This window comes from Saimiri boliviensis, chromosome 14 (assembly GCF_048565385.1).
Source record: "Saimiri boliviensis isolate mSaiBol1 chromosome 14, mSaiBol1.pri, whole genome shotgun sequence".
NCBI classification, from domain to species: Eukaryota; Metazoa; Chordata; class Mammalia; order Primates; family Cebidae; genus Saimiri; species Saimiri boliviensis.
In genome coordinates this window covers 9,237,725-9,251,196 of record NC_133462.1, presented here as the reverse complement: position 1 = coordinate 9,251,196, position 13,472 = coordinate 9,237,725, and positions in this window count along the sequence as shown.

The following is a 13,472-nucleotide window of genomic DNA, read 5'->3' as shown; positions in this document are numbered from 1 at the left end:
GAAAAATGGTGGTGAGCTCCTTTAATGACTGACAAGCTCTTGAACATGGACAGGAAAATTCGCAGCATTTTTTCTTGTTAATGATCAATGAATTTTAAACAATTATCTTCCCTCTAAACATTCACAGACTACTTCTACAGCTAAAAATAACAAGCCACAAGTTTCACAATTGTAGATTTCCCCCAAATATTTGAACAGTGACTGTATATTTATCAGTGAACTTTTCACGAATCTGATATTGCAGTTTCCCTTAAATGCCATGAATAGGAGAAAAACGGTAATACCCTCTCCGTCATACTTTTCACAAGTCTGATATGTCAGATTCTTACAAATGCTTTAAGTATCTTCGAGAAGGCTGGGCAAGGTGGCTTAGACCTGTAAGTCACTGCACTCCAGCCTGAGCAACAAGAGCGAGACTCTGTCTCAAAAAACAAACAAAAACACTCCCTGCCGGGCACAGTAGCTCATGCCTGTAATCCCAGCACTTTGAAAGGCCGAGGCGGGTGGATGAGGTCAGGGGTTTGAGACCAGCCTGGCCAACATGGTGAAACCCCATCTCTCCTAAAAATACAAAAATTATCTGGGCATGGTGGGACGTGCCTATACTCCCAGCTACTCAGGAGGCTGAGGCAGGAGAATTGCCTGAATCCAGGAGGTGGAGGTTGCAGTGAGCCGAGATCATGTCACTGCACTCCAGCCTGGGCGACAAGAGAAAAACTTCGTCTCGGGGCGGGGTGGGGAAGAACTCCCAGAGAGCTCCCTTACCCTTCCACCAAGTGGGGACACAGCAATAAGGTGCCAGCAATGAACCAGGAAACTGGCCCACACCAGTCACGGAATCTGCCAGTGCCTTGAACTTAGAGTCCGCACCCTCCAGAACTGTGAGAGAGATGTGTTTCTTCCTTAAGCTACACAGTCTATGGTATTTTTGTTACAATAGCCCGAATGCTCTCTCACCAAGGATGAGTCAGTTCTCACCAAGTCGACATTCCAGGCAAAGCCTGTGTGCCTGTATTATCTTAGACTTTGTCATAACCACATGAGTTGGGAAATTGATTTTTTTTTTTTTTTTTTTTGAGATGGAGTTTCACTCTTGCCGCCCAGGCTGGAGTGCAATGACACTTGGCTCACTGCAGCCTCCACCTCCCAGGTTCAAGTGATTCTCCTGCCTCAGCCTCCGGAATAGCTGGGATTACAGGCACCTGCCACCACACCCAGCTAATTTTTTTGTATATTTAGTAGAGACGGGGATTCGCCATGTTAGCCAGGCTGGTCTCGAACCCCTGACTTCAGGTGATCCACCTGCCTTGGCCTCCCAAAGTGCTAGGATTACAGGTGTCAGCCACTGCGCCCGGCCAGGAAATTGATTTTGGTGATCCTGATATACTTCCCACAACTGCCTACTCAGAGTGCCTTTTTGCATTTGTTTATTGTTATTGAGATGGACTTTCACTCTGTCGCACGAGCTGTAATGCAGTGGCAGGATCTCGGCTCACGGCAACATCCACCTCCCAGGTTCAAGCCGTTCTCCCTGCCTTAGCCTCCCGAGCAGCTGGGATTACAGGTGCCCGCCACGATGCCAGGCCAAAATTTCTGTATTTTCAGTTAAGACCGGGTTTCACCATGTTGGCCAGGCTAGTCTTGAACTCCTGACCTCAGGTGATCCGCCCGCCTCGGCGTCCCAAAGTGTTGGGATTACAGGCGTGTGCCACCGCGCCCGGTCGACTCAGAGTGTCTTATTTTTATAATACAGCCTGAAAAACTTGTTCTAAGTCATGGTATTATAATAGGTTATGACATGAGATTATTTCAGGGCTGTTTGTTCCAGGACCTTCTCCGGAAAACGTGTAGAGCATTTCCTCTGACCCTCCAGTTCTGTGACCCCCGTTGGCAGTTGGCACCAGCAGTACGGAGGCCCTAGTAGGGCGCAGGGTCTCCTCACCAGCTCCTGACTCCACATCGCACCTCGCCAGCAGCCAGGGTCATCAATGGCTTCCGCTTCCTGTTACTTTCCGCACTTCCGGATGTAGATTTCCAGGCCCCTCAGACTGACAACCTGGCCCGCAAGAGGCCACGCCCTCTCGGAGGTCCCGCTGCCTGCAGCCCCTCCCTAGAGATGTTTAGTTTGCATAGGTTGCCCTTTTTTTCTTTTCGTTTTCTGTTGAGAAATGCTGAGTGTATGATTCCTGAGAAATGCTGAGTGTGTGATAAAATATATTGTTTGTTAAAAAGAACGATGGCAAGGAAAGCCTAGCCGCCTCCCCCCGCCCAGTGGAAAACTGCTTGGGGCATTCTAAAGTAGCAAGACAGTATGCCTATCACACACCGGTTAAAACAATTCTTTAAGCACGGGCTATGTGACCCTACCCCCGTGGCTCCCTCGTGGAGAATACTTTTTAGTTTGTCATCACTGGTAAGCAGGCACCAGCTGCCTGCCTAGTTTATTTTTGTTCTGTGAGAAAATACAGAACACCTGTTTGTTCATAATAATCACCTCTTCAGAGAGAATCTGCTTGAGCCCTCAGTGCGGAATGCTGGCAGCTCAGAAGGCTGTTGACCCCACCCCACTACAGTTCCACGCTGCTGTTCTACCTGGGTGCTTCTTAATGCCTTCAGCACCGCCTGGATGGGGGTCTCTATGGCCGAGCTAGTTTTGGTATTTTTCTTTCTTTTTTTTTTTTTTTTGAGATGGAGTCTCGCTCTGTTGCCCAGGCTACAGTGCAGTGGGGCAGGATCTCGGCTCACTGCAACCTCTGCCTCCTGGGTTCAAGCGATTCTCCTGCCTCAGCCTCCTGAGTAGCTGTAAACACAGGTTCATACCACCATGCCCGGCTAATGTTTTGTATTTTTAGTAGAGATGAGGTTTCACCGTGTTAACCAGGATGGTCTCGATCTCCTGACCTCGTGATCCACCCGCCTTGGCCTCCCAAAGTGTTGGGATTACAGGCGTGAGCCACTGCGCCCGGCCAGATTGCCATTTTCTCATAATAAAATTTACCCTCCCCAAAAAAGGATCAGTTAAAACCTGTAAAACAGATGATCAGAATTAAAATGCTTTAAAATATTTTGTTATTCTGGAATATGACTGAGTGATTATATTTAGATTTTGTCATTTTAATGATGCATGTTAAAATTTCAAGGGCAAGCCGGGTATAGTGGCTCGCGCCTGTGATCCCTGCACTTTGGGAGGCCAAGGTGGACGGATCACCTGAGATCAGGAGTTCAAGACCAGCCTGGCCAACATGGTGAAATCCCATCTCTACTAAAAATACAAAAATTAGCCAGGCGTGGTGGTGGGCGCCTGTAATCCCAGCTACTCAGGAGGTTGAGGCAGAATTCCTTGAACCCAGGAGGCAGAGATTGCAGTGAGTGGAGATCGTACCAATGTACTCCAGCCTAGGAGACAAGAGAGAGACTCTGTCTCAAAAAAAATTTTTTTTCAAGAGTGGGCCAGGCACTGTGGCACACGCCGGTAATCCCAGCACTTTGGGAGACAGAGGCAGGAGGATCGACCCCTTAAGCCCAGGAGTTCGAGACCAGCCTGGGTAACATGGTAAAAACCCCGTCTCTACAAAAACATACAAAAATTATGATTTTGTGTAGGTGTGGTGGCATACAGTCCCAGTTACTTAGGAGGCTGAGGTGGGTGGGTCGCCTGAATCCAGGAGTTCAAGGCTGCAGTGAGCCATGATTATACCATTGCACTTCAGTCTGGGTAACAGATCAAGACCCTCTAAAAATGAATACTTTTTCTTAACTTGGAAATGGTCACAAACATTTAAAAATTTGGAAGGGCCAGGCATGGTGGCTCACACCTGTAATCCCAGCACTTTGGGAGGCCGAGGTGGGTGGATCACTTGAGGTCAGGAATTTGAGACCAGCCTGACCAACACGGTGAAATCCCATCTCTTTAAAAAAATAAAAATAAAAATAAATTAATTAAAAATTTGGAAATACAGTACCAGCAATTCTTACTTTCCAGATCCATTTGAAAGTCACATGGCCCCTTGACCCCATCACCACCCTAACCCATACTCCAGTGTGTACTTTCTGCAAACAAGGACATTCTCCTACACAACCACAGCACAGCCGTCACCATCAAGAAAGCAGCCTTGACCCACGACTGCTCTGGAATCGTCAGACCTCCTTTGAGTTTGCCACATGTCCCAGTGACGCTTTTTATGGCAAAAGAATGCAGTTCAGAGCCGGGTGCGGTGGCACACACCTATAATGCCAGCACTTTGGGAGGCCAAGGCAGGTGGATCACCTGAGGTCAGGAGTTCAAGACCAGCCTGGCCAACGTGGTGAAACCCCGTCTCTACTAAAAATGCAAAAATCAGCTGGGTGTGGTTGTGGATGCCTGTAACCCCGGCAACTTGGAAGGCTGAGGCAGGACAATCTCTTGAACCCAGGAGGATGAGGTTGTAGTGAGCCAAGATTGTGCCACTGCACTCCGGCCCAGGCAACAAGAGCGAAAAATATCACTCAGCTGGATGTGGTGGCTCACGCCTGTAATTCCAGCACTTTGGGAGGCCGAGGCGGGTGGATCACAAGGTCCCGTGTTCGAGACCAGCCTGGCCAACACAGTGAAAGCCCGTCTTTACTAAAAATACAAACGGCCGGGCGCGGTGGCTCAAGCCTGTAATCCCAGCACTTTGGGAGGCCGAGGCGGGTGGATCACGAGGTCGAGAGATCGATACCATTCTGGTCAACATGGTGAAACCCCGTCTCTACTAAAAGTGCAAAAAATTCGCTGGGCATGGTTGCACGTGCCTGTAATCCCAGCTACTCAGGAGGCTGAGGCAGGAGAATTGCCTGAGCCCAGGAGGCGGAGGTTGCGGTGAGCCGAGATCGCGCCATTGCACTCCAGCCTGGGTAACAAGGGCGAAACTCCGTCTCAAAAAAAAAAAAAAATACAAACGAATTAGCCGGGTGCGGTGATGGGTACCTGTAATCCCAGCTACTCTGGAGGCTGAGGCAGGAGAATTGCTTGAACCCGGAGGCGGAGGTTGCAGTGAGCCAAAATTATGATCATGCCACTGCAGTCCATCCAGGCTTCACAACAGAGCTGGACTCCGACTCCAAAACAAAACAAAACAAAACAAAAATTAGCCAGGTGTGGTGGCGTGCACCTGTAACCCCAGCTACTCAGAAGGCTGAGGTGAGAGAATCGCTTAAACCGGAGAGGTTGAGGTTGTAGTGAGCCGAGATCGCGCCACTGCACTCCAGCCTGGGCAACAGAACAAGACTCGGCTCTCCCCTCCCCGCCCCATACCCTGCCCCTCACCAAAAAAATTAAAAGAATGCAGTTCAGAGTCACGCACTGCTTCTGAAGGCAAGTGTCTCTGATAGTCAGGAAGGACAGCTCCTCAGTCTTCCCTGGTGTTCATGACCTTGCCATTTGGAACACTGTGGACCAGTTATCACTGGTCTCTCCCTGTGTGGATTTATTTGATGTTTCCTCGTGATCGGATTCTTTGGCAGCACAGCGACTGACATCACGCTGTGTGTTTCTCATTGGAAGTCAGGTCAGTCGGGTGTCCACCTCTCCAATTTCTGATGACATTTGCTTAGTCACATGAAGCAGGTGGCATCAGCCGGACTTCTCCTTTGCCAAACAATGAGAGCTTTGTGGGGAGAGACTTCGAAACTGTACAAATATCTATTCCTCATGAGGGTTTGTTTGTTTTCTTTTTTCTGCCATTTATTTATTTATTTATTTATTTATTTATTTATTTAATTTGACATAGAGCCTCACTCTGTTGCCAGGCTGGAGTGCAGTGGCATGATATCGGCTCACTGTAACCTCTGCCACCCAGGTTCAAGCGACTCTCCTGCCTCAGCCTCCAGAGTAGTTGGGATTACAGGCACCCACCACCAAGCCAGGCTAATTTGTGTAGTTTTAGTAGAAACCGGGTTTCACCTTCTTGGCCAGGCTGGTCTTGAACTCTTGATCTCATGATCCACCCACCTCGGCCTCCCAAAGTGCTGGGATTACAGGTGTGAGCCACCATGCCTGGCCTATTCCATGAGTTATAATCAGTTATATCATTCTCTATTTGTGGTGTTCAAACTTACTTATTTTTGGTACTTTTTACTTTTTTTTTTTTTTCATTTAAGTCAAGAGTCTGTCTCTGTCGCCCAAGCTGGAGTGCAGTGGCGCAATCTCAGCTCACTCCGCCTCCTAGGTTCCAGTGATTCTCCTGCCTCAGCCTCCCAAGTAGCTGGGATTACAGGTGTCCACCACCACACTGGCTAATTTTTTGTATTTTTAGTAGAGACAGGGTTTCGCCACATTGGCCAGGCTGGTCTCAAACTCCTGACCTCATGATCTGCCTGCCTCGGCCTCCCAAAGTGCTGGGATTACAGGTGTGAGCCTGGCCCTTTTTATTTTTTGGGGTGCTGTGTATTTAGCCTTCTATTTTCCCAACAGGAGCCCCCTCAAGCTGGTGGTTATGTGCTGTGGTTGTTTTTGAGACAGGGTCTCACTCTGTCGCCCAGGCTACAGTGCGATTTTGCTCACTGCAACCTCTGCCTCCCAGGCTGGAGCCTTCCTCCCACCTTAGCCCAGCAAGTAGCTGGGATTACAGGGGCACACCACCACACCCGGCTAATGACTATTTTTAGTAGCCATGGGGTTTCAGCATGTTCCGCAAGCTGGTCTCGACCTCCTGGCCTCAAGTGATCTGCCCACCTCAGCCTCCCAAAGTGCTGGGATTGCAGATGTGAGCCACTGAGCCCAGCCTGTTTGTTTTAATCAACTTTCAAGGGTTTCAAAGCTATGCATTTTTGATATGCCCCCATTAGACACACTTGAGTCCTTCCTGATTTCTGGTACAGCAAAATATTCTAAGCTCATTTTTTTCTTTAAACCAGCTCAGAGGCCAGACACGGTGGCTCATGCCTGTAATCGTGGCACTTTGGGAGGCTGAGGCAGGTGAATCAGGGGGTCAGGAATTCAAGACAAGCTTGGCCAAGCTTTCATTCGAGACAACAGTCTGTCTGTCACCCAGGTTGGAGTGCAGTGGAGCGATCTTGGGTTACTGCAACCTCCACCTTCAGGGTTCAAGCGATTCTTGATCCCAGCACTTTGGTGAAATCCCATCTCTACTAAAAACTACAAAAATTAGCCAGCATAGTGGCACAACTCCTGTAATCCCAGGTACTGGGGAGGCTGAGGTAGAGAACTGCTTGAACCGGGAGGTGGAGGTTGCAGTGAGCTGAGATCGCACCATTGCACTCCAGCCTGGGCAACAGAGTGAGACTCCGTCTTAAACAGAAAAACAAACAAAAAACAGCTCTAGAATCAGCTGTTTCTCCAAGGCTGATTCTAGAATGGGAAGCCAAGAATCAAACACTAACAGGGCTCATTGCTTTTGCTTTTGAATTTTGGCTATTAACGGGTCCTCTCAGTGGACAGATTATATATATATATATATACATACACACACACACACAGTGGCTTACATCCGTAATCCCAGCACTTTGGGAGGCTGGGGCAGGAGGACTGCTTGAGCCCAAGAGTTCGAGACCAGCCTGGGCAACATAGTGAGGCCCAGTCTCTACTAATAATTTAAAAATTAGCTGGGTGTGACAGTGTACACCTGTGGTCCAAGCTACTAAGGCTGAGGCTGGAAGATCTCGTATTAGGCGTATTATATGATATATATATACAATGTGATATCTAAGATTGTGCCATTTCACTTCAGCCTGGGCAACAGAGTGACATTCTGTTTAAAAAAAAAAAAAAAAAAAAGACAAATTCAATATCTCTAGTTTTCTCCCTTTCCCTATTTATTTATTTATTTTATTTTTTTTTGAGACCGAGTTTGACTCTTATTGCTGAGGCTGGAGTGCAATGGTGGGATCTCGGCTCACTGCAACCTCTGCCTCCTGGGTTCAAGTGATTCTTCTGCCTCAGCCTCCCAAGTAGCTGGGATTACAGGCATGCGCCACCATGCCCAGCTAATTTTGTACTTTTAGTAGAGACAGGGTTTCTCCATGTTGGTCAGGCTGGTCTCAAACTCCTAACCTCAGGTGATCCACCCTCCTCAGTCTCCCAAAGTGCTGGGATTACAGGCGTGAGCCATGGAACCCAGCTCTTTTAATATTTGTATCCCCCTTTTCTGACAGAAATATGACTTCATTTTTCTTAATTTCTTCATCAGTCAATTCCCCTGTATGTTACCCATCTCTCGTCTCCACGGCCATTCCCTCCTTCTACCTCCCCTATGCCCTCTGCAGGTGGCTTGTGCTCTGACTCCCCCGGCCACAGCCCCCTCACCCTACTAGTTTGGGGGACTTACACTTCCCACTTGGATTTCCCCCACTGTACTGAACTGCTCACATGAGTAAATGCCTTCTTCATCCCATTAAGGCCCTGACACCCCAATTCTGGGCCATCGTGCCCCCAACACCCCAAGATGGCCTTGCCTGCCCCACCTCAGCTCTTAGAACTTTATTGTTCAGGGCCAGGTGCGGTGGCTCACGCCTATAATCCCAGCACTTTGGGAGGCCGAGGCGGGTGGATCACGAGATCAAGAGATCGAGACCATCCTGGTCAACAAGGTGAAACCCCATCTCTACTAAAAATACAAAAAATTAGCTGGGCATTGTGGCGCGTGCCTGTAATCCCAGCTACTCAGGAGGCTGAGGCAGGAGAATTGCCTGAACCCAGGAGGCGGAGGTTGCGGTGAGCCGAGATCACGCCATTGCGCTCCAGCCTGGGTAACAAGAGCGAAACTCCGTCCCCAAAAAAAAACTTTATTGTTCAGAAGAAAAGGTTATGGAAGGGGAAGAATGCTGGTTTCTAGTTCATTTATTTGATGGTATCAGTGTTTTCTTTCCTGGCCTCTGGAGTTTGAGTTGTCACACCCATGTCATAAAAGAATTTTCCAGTGCTTACCTTCACTCATTATGGTCTCCTACTTCACGCTGAAGCCTTTGATCCATCTGGAGTTTATTCAGTGGGCTTTTATTTTTGTATTCTTTCCTTTGCTTGGGTTGAATGGGTTTTCTGTATTCATCCTTTTTCATATTTATCTTTCCTTTTTTTTTTTTTTTAACTTGCCTCCGTCTCATATTTACCTCTTGATTAAAGTTATATATGTACACAGTAAAGTCACACAGTTCTGCGTGTTCAGTTTAAACTTCCCCAGGCTGTCCCAATGGCAATTAATCTCTGGATTAATTATAGGAATGTGAACCACAGGGACAGACCCACACTAAAATATCAGTGGTTTAAGCGGTTGATTGATTGATTGTTTGCTTTAGAGATGGAATCTCACTCTGTCACCCGGGCTGGAGTGCAGTGGAGCCATCTCGGCTCACTGTAACCTCTGCCTTCCGGGTTCAAGCAATTCTCTTGCCTCAGCCTCCTGAGTAGCTTGGATTACAGGTGCCCGCCATTACACCCAGCTAATTTTTTATGTTTCTAGTAGAGATGGGGTTTTACCACATTGGCCAGGCTGGTCTCAAACTTCTGACCTCGTGATTCACCAGCCTCAACCTGTCAAAGTGCTGGGATTACAGGTGTGAGCTACTGCACCTGGCATTTGTGTTTGTTTGTTTTTTCCTGAGACGAGTCTTGCTCTGTTGCCCAGGCTAGAGTGCAGTTGTTCAATCTCGGCTTAGTGCAACCTCTGCCTCCCAGGTTCAAGTGATTCTCCTGCCTCAGCCTCCCGAGTAGCTGGTATTACAGGCGCTCACCATCGCTAACGGCATTAGCCAAAATACAAAATTATTTTGTATTTTTAGTAGAGACGGGTTTCACCATGTTGGCCAGGCTGGTCTCAAACTCCTGACCTCAGGTGATCCACCCGCCTCGGCTTCCCAAAGTGCTGGGATTGCAGGTGTGAGCCACTGCACCTGGCCCTAAAATTGATCTCTGATCTCTGTTTCTGTTTATGTAGTCTAATTAGTAGAGAGGCAGAGGGTCAGGGACCCAGGCTGATAGCAGCACTGCCGTTTTCACATGTGGCTTCCAAGGTCTCTCTGGGTTTGGGAGGCAGGTTCCCAGATGAGCCGCGGTGATCCCCACCTCTGGGTATCTATGCCATGCACAGTCCTCTTCCACACTGCACTAGGGTTGTACTTTGTGACGGAGAGCACATGGTGAAAGTGGTGTGATGGGCCACGCGTGGTGGCTCACACCTGTAATCCTAGCACTTTAGAAGGCTGAGGCAGGAGGATTACTTGAGCCCAACAGGTCAAGACCAGCCTGAGACCCTTGTCTCTACAAAAAATTTAAACATTAGGCTGGGGGCAGTGGCTCATGCCTGTAATCCCAGGACTTTCGGAGGCTGAGGTGGGTAGAACATGAAGTCAACAGATCGAGACCATCCTGGCCAATATGGTGAAACCCGTCTCTACTAAAAATACAAAAATTAGCTGGGTGTGGTGGCGCACACCTGTAGTCCCAGCTTCTTGGGAGGTTAAGGCAGGAGAACTGCTTAAACCCAAGAGGTGAAGGTTGCAGTGAGCCAAGATCGTGCCACTGCACTCCAGCTTGGTGACAGAGTGAGACTCTGTCTCAAAAAAAAAAAACAAAAAAGAAAGAAATCCCTAAAGTATGGGGTTGGGAGGCATTCCAGGCTGGGAAGCGCCCCCACTCCATGGAGATGCCCAGCTGGAAGCCCTCCCATCCCCACCCTGTGCTGCTGTGCTCGGGAAGCTTTCAGATGTTGCCCTGTGCACCTCTTTATCTGACAGGTTTGTTCGGTTTTTAAATTACATGGTAAACTGATAAAGTGACTTCCTTAGTTCTGTGAGGCACTGTGGCAAATCGTCGAGCCCAAGGAGGGAATCATGGGAACCCCAGATTCCTAGCCAGTCAGTCAGAAGCTCAGGTGACAAGGTGGACTTGTGATTGGCATCCCCCAAAGGGACAGCGTCGTGGGACCTAGCTCCTCACCTGTGGGATCCAATGCTATCTCCAGGTAGACAGTGTCAAAATTGGACTGAATTATGGGACACCCAGCTCGGGTAGGACAATTTGTCAGCATGGGAAAACCCCGCACACCTGCTCACAGAAGTGTTGCGTGTGAGCCTGAGAAAAACAGGTGTTTTTTTTTTCTAGATAAGCTCCATGGAAGGGGAACACAGTTGGTTGTTTTTTTGGTTTTTTTTTTTTTGAGTTGGAGTCTTGCTCTGTCAACAGGCTGGAGGGCAATGGTAGAATCTCAACTCACTGCAACCTCCGCCTCCCAGGCTCAAACGATTCTCCCCCCTCAGCTGCCCAAGTAGCTGGGACTATAGGCACACACCACCAAACCCAGCTAATTTGTTTGTTTAGAGATGAATTCTCCTCGCTCTGTCGCCCAGGCTGGAGTGCAGTGGCGCCATCTCAGCTAACCGCAACCTCCGCCTCCCGGGTTCAATGATTCTCCTGCCTCAGCCTCCTGAGTAGCTGGGACTACAGGTGTGCATCGCCACACACACAAAAAAACAAAACCCCTGGCTAATTTTTGTATTTTTAGTAGAGACGGGGTTTCACGATGTTGGCCAGGCTGGTCTTGAACTCCTGACCTCAGGTAATCCATCCACCTCAGCCTCCCAAAGTGCCGAGATTACATGTGTAAGCCACTGCTCCCGGTACATTTATCTGCTTTGGAGATTTCACATAAATAAAATCCTACAATATGGATAGGTGCAGTGGCTCACACCTGTAATCCCAGCACTGTGGGAGGCCAAGGTGGGCTGATCATGGGGTCAAGAGATCGAGACCATATTGGCCAATATGGTGAAACCCCGTCTCTACTAAAAATACAGAAGTTAGTTGGGTATGGTGGCTCATGCCTGTAGTCCCAGCTACTTAGGAGGCTGAGGCAGGAGAATAACTTGAACCTGGGAGGCAGAGGTTGCAATGAGCTGAGATTGCGGCACTGTACTCCAGCCTGGGGACAGAGCAGGACTTTGTCCCCCCCAAAAAAAAAAAAATTTAAATCCTACAGTATGTAGCCTTTGTGACTGGCTTCTTTCACTTAATGTTTCCAAGGCTCATTTAAGGCCTGTCAATGTTTCAATTCCTTTTTTTTTTTTTTGAGACAGAGTTTTGCTCTTGTTGCCCAGGCTGGAGTGCAATGGAGTGATCTCGGATCACTGAAACCTCCGCCTCCCAGGTTCAAGGAATTCTCCTGCTTCAGCCTCCCAAGTAGCTGGGATTACAGGCATGCATCACCACACTCAGCTAATTTTGTATTTTTAGTAGAGATGGGGTTTCTCCATGTTGGTCAGGCTGCTCTTGAACTCTCGAGCTCAGCTGATCCACCTGCCTTGACCTCCCAAAGTGCTGGGATTACAGGTGTGAGCCACCATGCCCAGCCTTCATTCCTTTTTAAGGCTGAATAACATTGTGTCATGTGGATGCACTGCATTTTATTTGACCATTCATCTGGGTGGACATTTGGGTTGGTTCCACATTTGGGCTATTATAAATAATACTGCTATGTACTTTCATATACTAAATTTTGTTTGAATATCTGTTTTTGTTTTTAATTATTTTTGGTATATACCTAGGAGTGGAATTACTGTGTCATATTGGTAAATTTTTTTTTTTTTTTTTTTTTTTTTTTTTTTTTTTTTTTTAGAGACAGGGTATTGCTATGTTGGCCAGGCTGGTCTCGAACTCCTGGCCTCAAGCAATCCTCCCACCTCAGCTTCCCAAAGCTCTGGGATTACAGGCATGAGCCACCGTGCTCGGCCCTCTCCTTTTTTGCCTTTGATTTTATACTCAACCCTGAACACCAGATGGCGCTGCAGACACATCACAGCATTGCCTGAAGCATAGCATGCTGTGACTGGGTTATTGCTACAGTTGAGATTTATTTACCTAGATTTATTATTTTATTTTTATTCATTTTAATTTACATTTTTCAGTAGGAAAGGTAGGGTCCAATATTTACCAGGTTTCTTTGTTTGGATGACAGAGCAAGAATGTCTTAAAAACAAAAGAAAACACAGTTGACCAGGCACAGTGGCTCACACCTGTAATCCAAGCACTTTGGAGGCCAAGGCAGGCGGATCACCTGAGGTCGGGAGTTCAAGACCAGCCTGACCAACATGGAGAAACCCCATCTCTACTAAAAATACAAAATTAGCCAAGTGTGGTCTCAGCACTTTGGGAGGCCGAGGCGGGCAGATCACCTGAGGTCAGGAGTTCCAGACCAGCCTGGCCAACATGATGAAACTCTGTCTCTACTGAAAATACCAAAAATAAAATAAAATAAAATAAAATTAGCCGTGAGTGGTGGTGGACACCTGTAATACCAGCTACTCTGGAGGCTGAAACAAAAGAATCGCCTGAATCCAGGAGATAGAAGTTGCAGTGAGCCAAGACTGCGCCACTGCACTCCAGTCTGGGCAATAGAGTAAGACCCGTCTCTAACAATAATAATAATAATAATAATAATAATAATAATAATAGTAATAATAATAATAGATTACATTGTACCTGGTCTAGAAAAGGAAAAAGG